The sequence below is a fragment of the Balaenoptera physalus genome, assembly GCF_965194825.1.
Source record: "Balaenoptera physalus genome assembly, chromosome: 11".
In the NCBI taxonomy this organism is placed as follows: Eukaryota; Metazoa; Chordata; class Mammalia; order Artiodactyla; family Balaenopteridae; genus Balaenoptera; species Balaenoptera physalus.
In genome coordinates, this window is record NC_138896.1 from 15,257,534 (window position 1) to 15,278,584 (window position 21,051).

The 21,051-nt window shown below is 35.9% G+C and overlaps 1 long non-coding RNA gene across 11 annotated transcripts in view; it reads right to left on the reverse strand.

Annotated features, from left to right (window-relative positions):
* Positions 1-21,051, reverse strand: part of LOC309638850 — a 220,875-nt gene that overhangs the window by 138,438 nt on the left and 61,386 nt on the right. For all 11 annotated transcript variants that reach the window (XR_014251333.1, XR_014251334.1, XR_014251335.1 and 8 more), the window contains one exon: positions 8,733-8,779. This is a non-coding gene — a long non-coding RNA (uncharacterized lncRNA). The remainder of the gene's footprint in view (positions 1-8,732; positions 8,780-21,051) is intronic.

The window sequence follows — 21,051 nt, forward strand, 5'->3', positions numbered from 1 at the left end:
ATACCTGAATAGACAACTAATCATCCCAAATTGAAGAGGTGGACTTCTTCGGGAGCAAGATTTATTATTATTTTTTCCCCTTTCCCTCATTTTGTGAGTGTGCATGTGTATGATTCTGTGTGAGATTTTGTTTGTATAGCTTTGCTTTCACCATTTGTCCTAGGGTTCATCCATCCGTTTTTTGTTATTTTTTTCTTAATATTTTTTATTTTGCTAACTTTATTTTATTTTATCCTCTTTCTTTCTATTTTTTCTCCTTTTATTCTGAGCCGTGTGGATGAAATGCTCTTGGTGCTCCAGCGAGGAGTCAATGCTGTGCCTCTGAGGTGAGAGAGCCAACTTCAGGACACTGGTCCACAAGAGACCTCCCAGCTCCACGTAATATCAAACAGTGAAAATATCCCAGAGATCACCGTCTCAACACCAAGACCCAGCTTCACTCAACGACCAGCAAGCTACAGTGCTGGACACCCTATGCCAAACGACTAGCAAGACAGGAACACAACCCCACCCATTAGCAGAGAGGCTGCCTAAAATGATAATAAGGCCACAGACACCCCAAAACACACCACCAGACATGGACCTCCACACTAGAAAGACAAGATCCAGCCTCATCCACCAGAACACAGGTACTAGTCCCCTCCACCAGGAAGCCTACACAACCCACTGAACCAACCTTAGCCACTGGGGGCAGACAACGAAAACAACGGGAACTACGAACCTGCAGTCTGCAAAAAGGAGACCCCAAACACAGTAAGATAAGCAAAATGAGAAGACAGAAAAACACACAGCAGATGAAGGACCAAGGTAAAAACCCACCAGACCTAACAAATGAAGAGGAAATGGGCAGTCTACCTGAAAAAGAATTCAGAATAATGATAGTAAAGATGATCCAAAATCTTGGAAATAGAATAGAGAAAATGCAAGAAGCATTTAACAAGGACCTAGAAGAACTAAAGAGGAAACAAGCAACGATGAACAACACAATAAATGAAATTAAAAATACTCTAGAAGGAATCAATAGCAGAATAACTGAGGGAGAAGAACGGATAAGTAACCTGGAAGATAAAATAGGGGAAATAACTACTGCAGAACAGAATAAAGAAAAAAGAATGAAAAGAACTGAGGACAGTCTCAGAGACCTCTGGGACAACATTAAATGCACCAACATTTGAATTATAGGGGTCCCAGAAGAAGAAGAGAAAGAGAAAGGGACTGAGAAAATATTTGAAGAGATTATAGTTGAAAACTTCCCTAATATGGGAAAGGAAATAGTTAATCAAGTCCAGGAAGCACAGAGAGTCCCATACAGGATAAATCCAAGGAGAAACACGCCAAGACACATATTAATCAAACTATCAAAAATTAACTACAAAGAACAAATATTAAAAGCAGCAAGGGAAAAACAACAAATAACACACAAGGGAATCCCCATAAGGTTAACAACTGACCTTTCAGCAGAAACTCTGCAAGCCAGAAGGGACTGGCAGGACATATCTAAAGCAATAAAAGAGAAAAACCTACAACCAAGATTACTTTACCCAGCAAGGATCTCATTCAGATTTGATGAAGAAATTAAAACCTTTACAGACAAGCAAAAGCTGAGAGAGTTCAGCACCACCAAACCAGCTTTACAACAAATGCTAAAGGAACTTCTCTAGGCAAAAAACACAACAGCAGGAAAAGACCTACAATACCAAACCCAAAACAATTAAGAAAATGGAATAGGAACATACATATTGATAAGTACCTTAAATGTAAATGGATTAAATGCTCCCACCAAAAGACACAGACTGGCTGAATGGATACAAAAACAAGACCCATATATGCTGTCTACAAGAGACCCACTTCGGACCTAGGAACACATACAGACTGAAAGTGAGGGGATGGAAAAAGATATTCCATGCAAATGGAAATAAAAGAAAGCTGGAGTAGCAATTCTCATATCAGACAAAATAGACTTTAAAATAAAGACTATTACAAAAGACAAAGAAGGACACTACATAATGATCAAGGGAGCGATCCAAGAAGAAGATATAACAATTGTAAATATTTATGCACCCAACATAGGAGCACCTCAATACATACGGCAAACAATAACAGCCATAAAAAGGGAAATGGACAGTAACACAATCATAGTAGGGGACTTTAACACCCCACTTCCACCAATGGACAGAGCATCCAAAATGAAAATAAATAAGGAAACACAAGCTTTAAATGATACATTAAACAAGATGGACTCAATTGATATTTATAGGACATTCCATCCAAAAACAACAGAATACACATTTTTCTCAAGTGCTCATGGAACATTCTCCAGGATAGATCATATCTTGGGTCACAAATCAAGCCTTGGTAAATTTAAGAAAACTGAAATCGTATCAAGTATCTTTTCTGACCACAACGCTATGAGACTAGATATCAATTACAGGAAAAGATCTGTAAAAAGTACAAACATATGGAGGCTAAACAGTATACTACTTAATAAGCAAGTGATCACTGAAGAAATCAAAGAGGAAATAAAAAAATACCTAGAAACAAATGACAATGGAGACATGATGACACAAAACCTAGGGGATGCAGCAAAAGCAGTTCTAAGAGGGAAGTCTATAGCAATACAATCCTACCTTAAGAAACAGGAAATATCTCAAATAAACAACCTAACCTTGCACCTAAAGCAATTAGAGAAAGAAGAGCAAAAAAAACCCAAAGTTAGCAGAAGGAAAGAAATCATAAAGATCGGATCAGAAATAAATGAAAAAGAAACGAAGGAAACGATAGCAAAGATCAATAAAACTAAAAGCTGGTTCTTTGAGAAGATAAACAAAATTGATAAACCATTAGCCAGACTCATCAAGAAAAAAAGGGAGAAGACTCAGATCAATAGAATTAGAAATGAAAAAGGAGAAGTAACCACTGACACTGCAGAAATACAAAAGATCATGAGCGATTACTACAAGCAACTCTATGCCAATAAAATGGACAACCTGGAAGAAATGGACAGATTCTTAGAAAGGCACAAACTGCCGAGACTGAACCAGGAAGAAATAGAAAATATGAACAGACCAATCACAAGCACTGAAATTGAAACTGTGATTAAAAACCTTCCAACAAACAAAAGCCCAGGGTCAGATGGCTTCACAGGCGAATTCTATCAAACATTTAGAGAAGAGCTAACACGTATCCTTCTCAAACTCTTCCAAAATATAGCAGAGGGCGGAACACTCCCAAACTCATTCTACGAGGCCACCATCACCCTGATACCAAAACCAGACAAAGATTTCACAGAAAAAGAAAACTACAGGCCAATATCACTGATGAACATAGATGCAAAAATCCTGAACAAAATACTAGCAAACAGAATCCAACAGCACATTAAAAGGATCATACACCATGATCAAGTGGGGTTTATTCCAGGAATGCAAGGATTCTTCAATATACGCAAATCAATCAATGTGATACACCATATTAACAAATTGAAGTAGAAAAACCATATGATCATCTCAATAGATGCAGAGAAAGCTTTGGACAAAATTCAACACCCATTTATGATAAAAACCCTGTGGAAAGTAGGCATAGAGGGAACTTTCTTCAAGTTAATAAAGGCCATATATGACAAACCCACAGCCAATATCATCCTCAGTGGTGAAAAACTGAAACCATTTCCACTAAGATTAGGAACAAGACAAGGTTGCCCACTCTCACCACTATTATTCAACATAGTTTTGGAAGTGTTAGCCACAGCAATCAGACAAGTAAAAGAAATAAAAGAAATCCAAATCAGAAAAGAAGAAGTAAAACTGTCACTGTTTGCACATGACATGATACTATACATAGAGAATCCTAAATATGCTACCAGAAAACTACTAGAGCTAATCAATGAATTTAGTAAAGTAGCAGGATACAAAATTAATGCACAGAAATCTCTGGCATTCCTATACACTAATGATGAAAAATCTGAAAATGAAATTAAGAAAACACTCCCATTTACCATTGCAACAAAAAGAATAAAATATCTAGGAATAAACCTACCTAAGGAGACAAAAGACCTGTATGCAGAAAATTATAAGACACTGATGAAAGAAATTAAAGATGATACAAATAGATGGAGAGATATACCATGTTCTTGGATTGGAAGAATCAACATTGTGAAAATGACTCTACTACCCAAAGCAATCTACAGATTGAATGCAATCCCTGTCAAACTACCACTGGCATTTTTCACAGAACTAGAACAAAAAATTTCACAATTTGTATGGAAACACAAAAGACCCCGAATAGCCAAAGCAATCTTGAGAACGAAAAATGGAGCTGGAGGAATCAGGCTCCCTAACTTCAAACTATACTACAAAGCTACAGTAATCAAGACAGTATGGTAGTGGCAGAAAAACATAAATATAGAGCAATGGAACAGGATAGAAAGCCCAGAGATAAACCCACACACATATGGTCACCTTATCTTTGATAAAGGAGGCACGAATATACAGTGGAGAAAAGACAGCCTCTTCATTAAGTGGTGCTGGGAAAATTGGACAGGTACATGTAAAAGTATGAAATTAGAACACTCCCTAACACCATACACAAAAATAAACTCAAAATGGATTAAAGAGCTAAATGTAAGGCCAGACACTATCAAACTCTTAGAGGAAAACATAGGCAGAACACTCTATGACATGAATCACAGCAAGATCCTTTTTGACCCACCTCCTAGAGAAATGGAAATAAAAACAAAAATAAACAAATGGGACCTAATGAAACTTAAAGGCTTTTGCACAGCAAAGGAAACCATAAATAAGACCAAAACACTACCCTCAGAATGGGAAAAAATATTTGCAAATGAAACAACTGACAAAGGATTAATCTCCAAGATTTACAAGCAGCTCATGCAGCTCAATAACAAAAAAACCAAACAACCCAATCCAAAAATGGGCAGAAGACCTAAATAGACATTTCTCCAAAGAAGATATACAGATTGCCAACAAACATATGAAAGAATGCTCAACATCATTAATCATTAGAGAAATGCAAATCAAAACTACAATGAGATATCATCTCACACTGGTCAGAATGGCCATCATCAAAAAATCTACAAACAATAAATGCTGGAGAGGGTGTGGAGAAAAGGGAACCCTCTTGCACTGTTGGTGGGAATGTAAATTGATACAGCCACTATGGAGAACAGGATGGAGATTCCTTAAAAAACTAAAAATAGAACTACCATACAACCCAGCAATCCCACTACTGGGCATATACTCTGAGAAAACCATAATTCAAAAAGAGTCACGTACCACAATGTTCATTGCAGCTCTATTTACAATAGCCAGGACATGGAAGCAACCTAAGTGTTCATCATTGGATGAATGGATAAAGAAGATGTGGCACATATATACAATGGAATATTACTCAGCCATAAAAAGAAACGAAGTTGAGATATTTGTAGTGAGGTGGATGGACCTAGAGACTGTCATACAGAGTGAAGTAAGTCAGAAAGAGAAAAACAAATACTGTATGCTAACACATATATATGGAATCTAAGAAAAAAAAAAAGGTCACGAAGAACCTAGGGGTAAGAGAGGAATAAAGACACAGACCTACTAGAGAATGGACTTGAGGATATGGGGAGGGGGAAGGGTAAGCTGTGACAAAGTGAGAGAGTGGGATGGACACATATACACTACCAAACGTAAAATAGATAGCTAGTGGGAAGCAGCTACATAGCACAGGGAGATCAGCTCAGTGGTTTGTGACCACCTAGAGGGGTGGGATAAGGAGGGTGGGAGGGAGGGAGACGCAAGAGGAAAGAGATTTGGGAACATATGTATATGTATAACTGATTCACTTTGTTATAAAGCAGAAACTAACACACCATTGTAAAGCAATTATACTCCAATAAAGATGTTAAAAAAATAATAATAATAATAAATGTCTCTAAAAAAAGACTCTTTAATTTCCTTAGTTCCTGTGTGGCTAATTCTCCCTTTACTGTTTAGTTTTGTTTCTTTGTTTTTATTTGCAGTTTTCTCTTTCCTGATTAAGTTAGCTAATGATTTTCTGTTTTTCTAAACAACCAGATTTTGTCTTTGTAGATTAGATCTACTATTTTTCTAATTCACTAGCATTAGAAAACATAGGCCATAGGGTCTCTGTCACAATTAATCAACTCTGTCGTTTTAACACAAAAGCAGCCCCAGGCAATATGTAGATGAATACGTATGCTTGTGGTCCAATAAAACTTTTTTATGGATACTGAATTTTGAATTTCATACAATTTTCACATGTGAACTATTATTGTTCCTTTTTTTCCAACCATCACATAAGCTGTAAGCACCGTTATTATTTTGTATGGTGTACAAATATAGGCATTGGACCAGATTTGGCCCATAAGCTGTGATTTGCTGGTCTCTACTCTACCTAATATATCTTTAGATACATATTTCTTTACATAGTATCTATCAGTTCCCTAATATGAATAATAATAACAATTTTCCTGTGTTTTCTTCCTATACCCTTCCTTCCTCCATCTTATTTTCTTTATCAAGATTTTCTTCCTCATTGTTTTACTTTGTATATTAAATAAGCCTATATTTCCGTTATGTGAGTTATGAGCATTGATAATCTTTGACCATGAGCTATCACAGAGGAGTTAAACCAAAAATGTACCTTCTTTCACCTCTCCAGTTTTTTTGATATGTAATATCTACATTGTCAGATGATACAATAATTATTATTATTATTATTATTTGCCACATTCTACCAACATTTGTTCTATCCTCAATTTGGGGAGGGGGCAGTAATTAAACTCAATGCTGACCACCAGTTTTATTGTCATATATTTCCTACTCACCTCTGAGTTGGCTAAAGATTATCCTCTAGTATTTTCCTTAAAAGGAGCTTAGATTTTATATGTTTAAAACTTAAATCTTGAAGGTAATTTTACCTGGTTATAAGATATGGGTCTCTTCCTTTCTTTTATTGAATACCTTTTATACATTGCTGTACTGACTTCTGACCTTGTTTGTGACTGTAGTGAAACCTGCAGACAGCCTCGTTGTTTTATTTTATCCTTATATATAGTATAATCTTTTTTCTTGATCACTAAAATGATCCTTTTGTTTAAATCTTGAAGTTTCAATAACATTATTAGCATTATTAACATTATTAGCATAGTTATGGTGTTGCTCAATCTGTTTCTTTGATCTGTTAGTATTCCCTAGTGTGTTGTCCTCCCAATGTAAAAATTCAAGACATATTAATTTTGGAGATGTTTTCTTGAATTATTTCTTTAAAGATAAGTTATTTTCCATTTTGTTGCTTTTTTTTCAGAGATTCCAATTATATGTATGTTGGATTTTTTATTTTTGCTTATTTTCTGTATCTCATTTTATCTCTACCCTTTTTCAGTTGTTTTATTTTGTTATTTCTACTTCATTTTGTTTACTCTTCTCATTTCTATCATCTATTTCCTTTACTATATTTGCCATAGTGTATATCCTGGATAGAGCTCCTTGCATTTTCATCTTTATTTATGTGCTGATTTTGGTTTTTCTTCACATTTTCCTGAGTTCTACCAGTTCAACTTTTATCTCCTCCTGTTGTAATTCCCTCTCTTCTCTGAATTCTAGCTAGTGCTCTAAATTTATAAAGTGTACTGCTTAATTTTTTTACTTATTGGTAAATTTTGAGGTCAAATATTTAGTCTCTGTGTCACCATTTTTCTTGTGAGTATTCATTTTGGAGTGAGTTTTGATGCTGTTTTTCACATTAGTTTTCATGTAAGAATTTTGTATGGTTGCTGTGCTGGTTCTTTTCATATTATTTGTCATCGAATGAGTTGGATTTTCTTGGATTAGTATCTCTACAGAGTTGGTAGGAAAGAGAGGAAGATGCTGCCAGAGTAACCATTGAATTTTTACTACCAAAAGGATCTTTATTTGCTGCCACAAAGATAGAGAGTTCTCTATACAAGTATGGCTCAACTGTGTGTGAATGTGTTATACCCCTAATCCCTCTGATTCTCTGAGTCAAACTGTGAAGGGTGGGGTTCTGTCAAAAGCTTGTTGACTGCAGTTCCAGCAGAGTATTTTTCCAAAAAACCCTTGCCTTCAAGAACTATAATTTTGCTGTTATCCTCCGAGCTCTACTTCTGTTGGGCCCCTTCTCACTCTTGATGTTTCATATTTTCACTGCCTCCCAAGAGAATTCTAACAAGTTTTTACAATTCCAAAATCCCTTGCTTTTTTTGGATTATATCTGTCTTCTAGGTTTGATAAAAATTAGAGCTCTAGAGGATTTTTGCTATTGTTCTTCTGTTGCTATTGTATGATGTCCAGGAGCAAAGAGGAAATATAATGACTTTCTCAGCCATATTTATACAGGGATTCTATAACGTTGTGCTTTGAAAGAGTTAAGCAAGAAAGGGAACCTATGTCTAGCTTCCAACAGATGGAATATAAACTCTAAAAAGCGAATACAAAACTGTGATGAGACCATGAAAATTTGAAATCTCCAAGAATAATCCTAGAGTAAAAATAAAGAATCAGCATAAATTATAGAAGCTGTAAGAACCACGGGAATTCAGATAAAGATAAAATTGAGTGTCGACAGGAGCAATGATTGAAGGGGTTATATGGGAACAGAGATTAGAAGGATTCATTGGAGGCTTGAGCAAAGTTCACTTGTGTTCTTCCCTATAACTTTGGTCTAAGAACTTTGGAAAATTCGTTCTCACTTACCATTTTGTGTTACTGGTTGCTTTACATCTACTTCATGATATCTCAACCTGTGAAGAAAATGGAAAGAGACAGAACTAGTTTAGGGGGAGGAAGAAGGTTTCAGAATAAAAAAATATATATTTTCTCTCTAAGTCCCCAGAGTCTATGCCAGTTCCCCAGAACCAAGCCAGGCTCCCAGAGGCATTCTGGACCATGGGTTCTTGGCACAGACAAAATTTCCAAAAGACAGAAGTGCCTTTGAGCCATATCCTGGAGCCTGAAACCAAGCCAAAACAGCTTGGACAGTGAGAGAAGTGAAGCAGCTTCAGAACATTTTGTGTCACATATTTGTTTCTGGCCTCTTTGCTTTATAATCTTTTTAAAAATTATATTTTCCTCCTGGATATTTTAGTCTGTTTTTATTAGTCATTTCAAGGAGGATCATATAAAGGCTTAGGGAAGGCTGGACCCTCATTCCTCTCCATGGCCTCTGGTGCAGCACTCTGCCTTTGCTCTCTCCACCACTGTTTACTTATAAGCTTGATTTTGGCAGCCAGTAAGTTTATTTTACATTTTACTGAAGTGTGAGGGGAAATACTGATAGAAAAACTAAACAAAATCCCTCATGAAATGGTATCACCAAATGAGCAAATTACCTGAAAAAGTCAAACATCCGGGTGCCCAGAACTCAAAGGCTGATTTTTCTTCCCTATAAGGCACCCTCAGAACCTCTTTCTGTGCTGGCTGGTGATAAGATCATCTGAAAATTAATCACTAGTGGAGAGAGAGCTGTATTCACTGTCAACCTACCCTGCAAGTATGAGTCCCTGCCTCCCCAAGTTTCTTGTCTGTATCACCATAAGCTTTTCAGAACAGGGTGCACAAACTTCTTTGTTGTTGCTTTAAAGGAATGGGAATGCTAGATCTTCTATCTAATTAAAGTGTAATTTTTCCTACTACTGCCTCAGCTATTGGTGATTATTGAAAAATAACATAAAATAATTTCTCCCCTATATATAATCATGTATCTCACCATAAACTTATATTTTTTAAAAGTAAAATTACAGTGGCCATATGTAAAACTAAAAGTTTTAGAAGTTCAGAAAACATAATTGTACATGATTTTTCACAGCAATTCTGTAAGAGTAGACATTAAGTGGATATGGGGGTAATATATCTATATATCTATATCTGTATATCTATATCTCCAAACAAACATGTCTCTCATTAAATATGTGAATGGTTGAATGACATACATCACCATAATCATTTTGGAGTAATATGGCAATTTCAAACAGGAGAAGAATATAACTTATAAGAGCAAACACAACATTAGCCTAAAAGGGTTATTCCCAAAGGATATAAGAAAGGATATTATTTGTTAAATGTGTTAAATGGAGAAGGAAGAGCAGGAACTTGGAGAGATTTGTGAAAATAAAAATACAAGCCGAGAGACCCTATATTTAAGGAAACCTAGTTACCCTTGGTAAGATATTTGTACAAAGTAGACACCAGCTCTATTTCCAACTTCCTACATCCCTGAGTAAAACTTGCAGTCTTCATGCAAATGCTAATGTGTCATTTTTACAAAAAGAATACCATCGATTGTTCATAAAATATGTAATTCGAGAGCTGGGTCTTCCACATTCAGGGGTAGCCCAGATGTTGGCTGAAATGTAGATAGTACTGCTGAAGTTCATTTCCCTGAAACATGCAGCAGTATTGGTTGGAATAGCTAGATAATGGTGAGGTTAAAAAACTCACCTAAAATATTAGTAGCTTATAACAACAAAAGATTCTTCCTTGTTTACACTACATATTTATTACAAATTGACTGTGGGATCCATTTCACACGTCTTCACTCTAGGTGCCAGGCTGGAAGCCCTGTCACTACCTGGAGTATAACAGGTTCCTCTGATGGTAAGGGGAAGAGAGTATGCAGAATTTCAAACTCTTAACACTTCTACTCAATTTCCAATGGCCAAAGCAAGGAAAGTAACATGCCCAACTTCATGGGGGTGGGAAAATGCAGACTCACAGTGTGACTGAAATGGAAAGAACTGAGTTATCATTGAACAGTCCTAATGACTACCAGAAATGAACACATTTGCTAATATTTCACTGTATTTCTGTTCTATGTTACTGATAGAGAAATGAAAAGGACTTCTCAATAGCTTTTTAAGATTTAATTTGACCTCTCAATAAAAGAAAAATAAAAACCTCATAGGATATATTTTACATGTAGTGGTAATAATAGTACTTTCCTAGAAGAAGATAGGAAAAATATTCTGAAAGGGTTTGGAGTAGTGAGAGAGCTTTGCCAAGACTCTTCTCCCCTATCTTCCTTATATAACAAAAGGCTTGATTCTCAAGGGAGAAGGACAACAAACACTATTGTCTGTTGCAAATAGAGGAAAGGGATGGAAAAGTAACCTCTACCACTAGAGAAAGAGCAGGAATACATACTGGGCTCAGGACTACAAGATGGGAGAGAAAGGGGCATAGGCTTAAGTATAAGTCTAGGGCTAATGTCGACAGAAGCTTAGTCAGGCAATAGAGAATACCCCAAACCTCTAGGCCAGGCTAATCAGCTCTGGGTAAGAAGTAACCTGCAAGAGACAGAACCTCTTTGAGGCACTGCACAAAAGAAAGATTAAAAGCTGAGGATTGAGAAGACATTAGGAAAAAGCAAAAACCTTCTGACAGAACAGTCCCCACTCACTAAAAAAATATGTAGTGCACAGAGCATAACCATAGGAACAACAAATCTCAAATCCAGCTCAGTTTCTAATTAGATTAACTGTAACTCCCACAATAAAGTCCCAGCAGAAAAAATGGTGTACCCATTTCTAGGCATAAACACTATATACCTCAGTCTTTATTGTAGTACACAAGATATCTTATCTTTATAAAAATTACAAAGCATTAAAAAAGAAAGGAAAAAATTCCCAAGAAACAAAGCAATTCTTAAAAGCAAACTCAGGTATGGCACAAACGTTGGAACTATCTGGCAAGAAATTTCAAAAAACTGATTAATATGCAAAAGCACTAATTGAAAAGATAGATAACATGCAATATCAGTTTGGTGATTTCAGGAGAGAAAAGCAAACTATAAGAAATTATAAAATAGAAGTGTTAGAAATGAAGAACAAAGTAATGGAGATAAAAAGTACCTTTGACCACAGCCTCCCATCAAGCCTCTTAGATAGCCTCAACAACCAGAGGGCAGACAGCAGAAGCAAGAAAAACTACAATCCTGCAGCCTGTGGAACAAAAACCACATTCACAGAAAGATAGACAAGATGAAAAGGCAGAGGGCTATATACCAGATGAAGGAACAAGAAAAAACCCCAGAAAAACAACTAAGTGAAGTGGAGATAGGCAACCTTCCAGAAAAACAATTCAGAATACTGATAGTGAAGATGATCCAGGACCTCAGAATAAGAAGGGAGGCAAAGATTGAGAAGATGCAAGAAATGTTTAACAAAGACCTAGAAGAATTAAAGAACAAACGAACAGAGATGAACAATACAATAACTGAAATGAAAACTACACTAGAAGGAATCAATAGCAGAATAACTGAGACAGAAGCATGGATAAGTGACCTGGAAGACAGAATGGTGGAATTCACTGCTGTCGAACAGACTAAAGAAAAAAGAATGAAAAGAAATGAAGACAGCCTAAGAGACCTCTGGGACAACATTAAACACAACAACATTCGCATTATAGGGGTCCCAGAAGAAGAAGAGAGACAGAAAGGACCCGAGAAAATATTTGAAGAGATTATAGTCGAAAACTTCCCTAACATGGGAAAGGAAATAGCCACCCAAGTCCAGGAAGCACAGCGAGTCCCATACAGGATAAACACAAGGAGAAACACGCCGAGACACATAGTAATCAAATTGGCAAAAATTAAAGACATAGAAAAATTATTGAAAGCAGCAAGGGAAAAACAACAAATAAAACACAAGGGAACTCCCATAAGGTTAACAGCTGATTTCTCAGCAGAAACTCTACAAGCCAGAAGGGAGTGGCATGATATACTTAAAGTGAGGAAAGGGAAGAACCTACAACCAAGATTACTCTACCCGGCAAGGATCTCATTTAGATTCGATGGAGAAATCAAAAGCTTTACAGACAAGCAAAAGCTAAGAGAACTCAGCACCACCAAACCAGCTCTACAACAAATGCTAAAGGAACTTCTCTAAGTGGGAAACACAAGAGGAGAAACGGACCTACAAAAACAAACCCAAAACAATTAAGAAAATGGTCATAGGAACATACATATCGATAATTACCTTAAACGTGAATGGATTAAATGCTCCAACCAAAAGACACAGGCTTGCTGAATGGATACAAAAACAAGACCCATCTATATGCTGTCTACAAGAGACCCACTTCAGACCTAGGGACACATACAGACTGAAAGTGAGGGGATGGAAAAAGATATTCCATGCAAATGGAAATCAAAAGAAAGCTGGAGTACCTATACTCATATCAGATAAAATAGACTTTAAAATAAAGAATGTTACAAGAGACAAGGAAGGACACTACATAATGATCAAGGGATCAATCCAAGGAGAAGATATAACAATTATAAATATATATGCACCCAACATAGGAGCACCTCAATACATAAGGCAACTGCTATCAGCTATAAAAGAGGAAATCGACACAATAACACAATAATAGTAGGGGACTTTAACACCTCACTTATACCAATGGACAGATCATCCAAAATGAAAATAAGTAAGGAAACAGAAGCTTTAAATGACACAATAGACCAGATAGATTTAATTGATATTTATAGGACATTCCATCCAAAAACAGCAGATTACACTTTCTTCTCAAGTGCACACGGAACATTCGCCAGGATAGATCACATCTTGGGTCACAAATCAAGCCTCAGGAAATTTAAGAAAATTGAAATCATATCAAGCATCTTTTCTGACCACAACGCTATGAGATTAGAAATGATTTACAGGGAAAAAAACGTAAAAAAAACACAAACACATGGAGGCTAAACAATACGTTACTAAATAACCAAGAGATCACTGAAGAAATCAAAGAGGAAATCAAAAAATACCTAGAGACAAATGACAATGGAAACACGACGATCCAAAACGTACCGGATGCAGAAAAAGCAGTTCTAAGAGGGAAGTTTATAGCTATACAAGCCTACCTAAAGAAACAGGAAAAATCTCAAGTAAACAATCTAACCTTGCACCTAAAGGAACTAGAGAAAGGAGAACAAACAAAACCCAAAGTTAGCAGAAGGAAAGAAATCATAAACATCAGAGCAGAAATAAATGAAATAGAAACAAAGAAAAAAACAATAGCAAAGATCAATAAAACTAAAAGCTGGTTCTTTGAGAAGATAAACAAAATTGATAAGCCATTAGCCAGACTCATCAAGAAAAAGAGGGAGAGGACTCAAATCAATAAAATTAGAAATGAAAAAGGAGAAGTTATAACAGACACTGCAGAAATACAAAGCATCCTAAGAGACTACTTCAAGCAACTCTATGCCAATAAAATGGACAACGTGGAAGAAATGGACAAATTCTTAGAAAGGTGTAACCTTCCAAGACTGAACCAGGAAGAAATAGAAAATATGAACAGACCAATCACAAGTAATGAAATTGAAACTGTGATTAAAAATCTTCCAACAAAAGTCCAGGACCAGATGGCTTCACAGGTGAATTCTATCAAACATTTAGAGAAGAGCTAACACCCATCCTTCTCAAACTCTTCCAAAAAATTGCAGAGGAAGGAACACTCCCAAACTCATTCTATGAGGCTACCATCACCCTGATACCAAAACCAGACAAAGATACTACAAAAAAAGAAAATTACAGACCAATATCACTGATGAATATAGATGCAAAAATCCTCAACAAAATACTAGCAAACAGAATCCAACAACACCTTAAAAGGATCAAACACCAAGATCAAGTGGGATTTATCCCAGGGATGCAAGGATTCTTCAATATATGCAAATCAATCAATGTGATACACCATATTAACAAATTGAAGAATAAAAACCATATGATCATCTCAATAGATGCAGAAAAAGCTTCTGACAAAATTCAACACCTATTTATGATAAAAACCTTCCAGAAAGTGGGCATAGAGGGAACCTACCTCAACATAATAAAGGCCATATACGACAAACCCACAGAAAACATCATTCTCAATAGTGAAAAACTGAATGCATTTCCTCTAGGATCAGGAATGAGACAAGGATGTCCACTCTCACCACTATTATTCAACATAGCTTTGGAAGTCCTAGCCATGGCAATCAGAGAAGGAAAAGAAATAAAAGGAATACAAACTGGAAAAGAAGAAGTAAAACTGTCACTGTTTGCAGATGACATGATACTATACATAGAGAATCCTAAAGATGCCACCAGAAAACTACTAGAGCTAATCAAAGAATTTGGTAAAGTTGCAGGATACAAAATTAATGCCCAGAAATCTCTTGCATTCCTATACACTAATGATGAAAAATCTGAAAGATAAATTATGGAAACACTCCCATTTACCATTGCAACAAAAAGAATAAAATACCTAGGAATAAACCTACCTAGGAAGACAAAAGACCTGTATGCAGAAAACTATAAGACACTGATGAAAGAAATTAAAGATGATACCAACAGATGGAGAGATATACCATGTTCTTAGATTGGAAGAATCAATATTGTGAAAATGACTATACTACCCAAAGCAATCTACAGATTCAATGCAATCCCTATCAAATTACCAATGGCATTTTTTACACAACTAGAACAAAGAATCTTAAAATTTGTATGGAGACACAAAAGACCCCGAATAGCCAAAGCAGTCTTGAGGGAAAAAAACGGAGCTGGAGGAATCAGACTCCCTGACTTCAGACTATACTACAAAGCTACAGTAATCAAGACAATATGGTACTGGCACAAAAACAGAAACATAGATCAATGGAACAAGATAGAAAGCCCAGAGATAAACCCACGCACCTATGGTCAACTAATCTCTGACAAAGGAGGCAAAGATATACAATGGAGAAAAGACAGTCTCTTCAATAAGTGGTGCTGGGAAAACTGGACAGCTACATGTAAAAGAATGAAATTAGAATACTCCCTAACACCATACACAAAAATAAACTCAAAGTGGATTCGAGACCTAAATGTAAGACCAGACACTATAAAACTCTTAGAGGAAAACATAGGAAGGACACTCTTTGACATAAATCACAGCAAGATCTTTTTTGATCCACCTCCTTGAGTAATAGAAATAAAAACAAAAATAAACAAATGGGACCTAATGAAACTTAAAAGCTTTTGCACAGCAAAGGAAACCATAAACAAGACGAAAAGACAACCCTCAGAATGGGAGAAAATATTTGCAAACGAATCAACGGACAAAGGATTAATCTCCAAAATATATAAACAGCTCATTCAGCTCAATATTAAAGAAACAAACAGCCCAATCCAAAAATGGGCAGAAGACCTAAATAGACATTTCTCCAAAGAAGAGATACAGATGGCCAAGAAGCACATGAAAAGATGCTCAACATCACTCATTATTAGAGAAATGCAAATCAAAACTACAATGAGGTATCACCTCACACCAGTTAGAATGGGCATCATCAGAAAATCTACAAACGACAATGCTGGAGAGGGTGTGGAGAAAAGGGAACCCTCTTGCACTGTTGGTGGGAATGTAAATTGATACAGCCACTATGGAGAACAGTATGGAGGTTCCTTAAAAAACTAAAAATAGAATTACCATATGATCCAGCAACCCCACTACTGGGCATATACCCAGAGAAAACCATAATTCAAAAAGACACATGCACCCCAATGTTCATTGCAGCACTATTTACAATAGCCAGGTCATGGAAGCAACCTAAATGCCCATTGAAAGACGAATGCTAAAGAAGATGTGGTACATATACACAATGGAATATTACTCAGCCATAAAAAGGAACGAAATTGAGTCATTTGTTGAGACGTGGATGGATCTAGAGACTGTCATGCAGAGTGAAGTAAGTCAGAAAGAGAAAAACAAATATCGTATATTAACGCATGTATGTGGAACCTAGAAAAATGGTACAGATGAACCGGTTTGCAGGGCAGAAGTTGAGACAGAGATGTAGAGAACAAACGTATGCACACCAAGGGGGGAAAACTGCAGTGGGGTGGGGATGGTGGTGTGCTGAATTGGGTGACTGGGATTGACATGTATACACTGATGTGTATAAAATTGATGACTGATAAGAACCTGCAGTACAAACAAAACAAAACAAAAAACAAAAAAACAACTAATACTAAAAAAAACCCAAAAAGGAATGAAATACTGACACACACTACAGCATGGCTGAATCTTGAAAGCATGGTCTCAGTGAAAGAAGCCAGACACGACAGGCCACATATTGAATGATTCCATTTCTATGAAATGACCCAAAGAGGTAAATCCATGGAGACAGAAAGCAGAGCAGTGGTGACCAGGGACTGGGGTGACAGGAATGAGGAATGACTGCTTATGGGGGGGTGGGATTATCTCGTGTTGATGAAAATGTTCTGAAATTGGTTCTGGTGTTGGTTGCACAAGTCTGTGAATATACTAAAAACCATTGAATTGTGTACTTTCAATGGGAGAATTGTGTGACATATTATCTCAATAAAGTGGTTTATTAAAAAAAAAAAAAAGTACCTTTGACAGACTTATTAGTAGACTTGGCAGGGCCAAGCTGTCATGGTTTGCTAGGGCTGCCCTTCCAGAGTATCATGGATCGGGTGGCTTAGATAACATAATTTTTCTCATAAATTGGCAGTCTAGAAGACTGAGATCAAGGAGTTGGCAGGGTTGGTTTCTTCTGAGGCCTCTCTCCTTGGCTTGTGGACGGTCATCTTCTCCCTGTGTCTTATATGAACTTCCCTCTGTTTGTGTCTATATGTCCTAATCTCCTCTTCTTGAAAGGACACCAGCAATATTAGATGAGGACCCAGCTGATGACTTCATTTTAACTTAATGTTTCTTTAAAGAGGTCACCAAAACAGACCCTATATCCAAAACAGTCATATTCTGAAATGCTGGGATTAGGACTTCAAAATATAACTTTCCTTTTAAGAGAGAACAACATAACTTGGCCTATAACACAAGGAAAGTTTCAGTGAACTTGACAATAAGTCTATAGATATTATACAAACTGAAACTGAAACAAAAAATGAGGGGAAGGAAAACCCAACAGAAGAGATCACCAAGAGCTGTGAAACAATATCAAACGGTCTAACATACATGTTATTAAGATCCCAGAAGGTGAAGAGACAGAGTAGAGAAAAAATTTAAAGACATAAAAGTGAAGAATCTTTAAAAATTTATTACAGCCATCAAACCTCAGATACAAGAAGCTCAGGGACCACCAAGCAGGAAAAATACCAAACACATACCAACACACATTCACACACACACACACTATATCATACCTAAGTATTATCATATTCAAACTGTTAAAAACAAAAGGTAAAGAAAATCTTGAAGGAAGTCAGAAGAAGAGACACTTTACCTACACAAGATTGAGGATAACAGTTAAGGCAGACTTCTTACAAGAAGCAATGCAAACTAGAAAATAATGGTGTAACATCTTTAATCTTTTGAAAGAAAAATAATTCTGTCAGTCCAGAATTTTCTACTCAGCAAAAATGTATTTTAAAAATTAAAGAAAAAAAATTGCTTTAGATTAAAAAAAGTAAATCCTGGGAATTTGACAGAAGACCTAATCAACAGGAAATATTGGGTGAAGTTCTTTGGGCAGAAGGAATACAACAATAGAAAGAAACTTAGATCGACACAAAAAAGAAGAGCATTAGAAATGGAAGTAAAATGAAATTGCTTTCTTATTTTTAATTACTCTATAAAACAACTGATTATATAAATCAAAGATAGTAGGAATATATACTGTATTTATAGCATATAGAAAAGTACAACATATGATAATAGCACTATGAATGAAAAGGGGGAATTGGAAATATAGTGTTATAAGCTTCTTACATTACACATAAAGAGACATAACCCTGTTTAAGTGTAAACCAGTTAGAAGTTTAAGAGAAAAAATGAGGAAAACCAGTTGGGGTCAGAGAAAGCCTCAATGACTGGCTTCAAAGACTAGTCCTACAAAGGGTATAATTTAAACTGGATCAGACTGTGGAGGAATTTGTGCCCCAGGTCATTGTTGTAAATAGTAGTGCAATAAGTGGAGGCTAACAGCCTGGGTGTGGTATCAGTCTAGGCAGAGCAGCTAGAAGCTTAACAGGGAGAACAGAGAAAGAGAGTTAAAGTGAGACTAGCTAAAACCACTGTTGTCTTTGGGCATCAGGGGCAGGGTGGTCAGGGTGACTGTGTACATGCTCAAAGCTGTGTTCTCTGAGGTGCAACATCAGAGAATGCACATGGTCAGAGAAGTATACTTCACTGAAATATCTAGTCAAGTCACTAAATAAACAAGCAAGCAATAACAAAAAATACAAAGCCCAGGAAGTGGTAAATGAAATCTGTATCTGGAGTTGCAACAATATATTATTTACATGCCCCAAATTCAATAAAATGTACAAGATGCAAACCTATAGGAAACTGTGATTGATAGGCAGGGGGAGAAAAACAGGTAAAAGAAACTCCTTTGAGAAGGCCCATATGTCATATATAACACACAAATTCTTCAAAATAGCTAAGATGAATATGTTCAAAAAACAAATGGAAACCAACTTAAAGAAATAAAGAAAAGTGTGATAACAATATCTCAAAATAGAGAATATTAGTAAAGAGATAGTAATTATAAAAAGAAACCAAATAGAAATTCTACAGAACTGAAATGAAAAACTCACTAAACCCCTATCACTACTCCTTTTCAACATTGTACTGGACTTTCTAGCTAATGCAACAAGACAAGAAAAGGAAACAAAAGGTATACAGTTTGGGAAAGAAGAACTAAAACTGTCTTGCCTGCAGATGACATGATTGTCTATGTAGAAAACCTACAGCAGGAACTAACACACCGTTATAAAGCAATTATACTCTAATAAAGAGTTAAAAAAAAAAAAGAATCAACAAGAAAACTGGAATTAATAAGCCATTATATCAAGGTTGCACAATACAAAGTTAATAAACAAAAGCCAATTGCTTTCCTATACAACAACATTGAACAAATGGAATTTGAAATTAAAAACTACCATTTACATTTGCACCCCCCAAAATGAAATACTTGGTATAAACCTATCAAAATATGTACAATATCTATATGAGGAAAACTATAAAACTATGATAAATGAAATCCAAATTAAAAAGCACAAGTGACAATGGAAAAATAGATAATTTGGACCTCATCAAAATTAAAAACTTTTATGCAGCAAATGATACTATCAGTTAAGTGAAAAGACAATCCACAGAACTGGAGAGAATATTTACAAATTGTGTATCTGGCAAGGGACTTTTAACTCAATAATGGGACAAACAATTCAATTAAAAATGGAAAAGGCTAAAGGCAAACAGTGTGGTATAGTTGGTAAATCTGTCACATGTTTAGCAAATATAGTTGTATGTTGTATGCAAAGAGTAGTCTAGTCTATGGTGCTGGACTAGACCAGAAATATCAGGATAAATTTATGATTAGATAGATGATAGAGATAGGTAGATAGATAGATAGATGATAGGTAGATAGATAGATAGGTATGAATACAGATGCATCGATACACATGAATGGATGGATACATACATACATGGATATATTTCCTACTGCTGTCTAGTAAGAAGGCATAGAAACAGTGACACTTCAGTAACAATGAGCACTCCTAGTGCCCAGCTCTTGACTTCTAAATACCATTATCCAATAAAAGGAACCAGGGCTCCTTTGATAAGTGGTTGATCCCAGGCATGGAACAAGCAAATACAAGTTGAGCCTTGAGCATTACATTAAGAAAATGATTTAAAAAAAGAAAAAAAAATGAAAAGATGGCGGCATGTTTAAAGGACAAAAAGTAAATCTGAAAACGCTCCCAATGGCCAAAACTGGAACAATTTGAACAATAATATTAGTGTTGGATTGTAAGCCAAAGGATAAAATAACTATTCATGGGCACTTATTTTATGAACTTATTTTTAAGTTCCTTAAAAATTTGAAAACTATTTTCTAAAGTATTATCAGGTCCTGGAACCTTTAGTAGGTCTTGGTTTTTGGTTTATTTTGGTTTTTCAATAGTTTAGGTAAAAGGATGAATTTGTGATTTTTTTCTAGAAAGTCATGAATTGCATCAAAACATAAATTAAAACGTTTAAAGGTATAAAAATATTATTTTTGTATTTT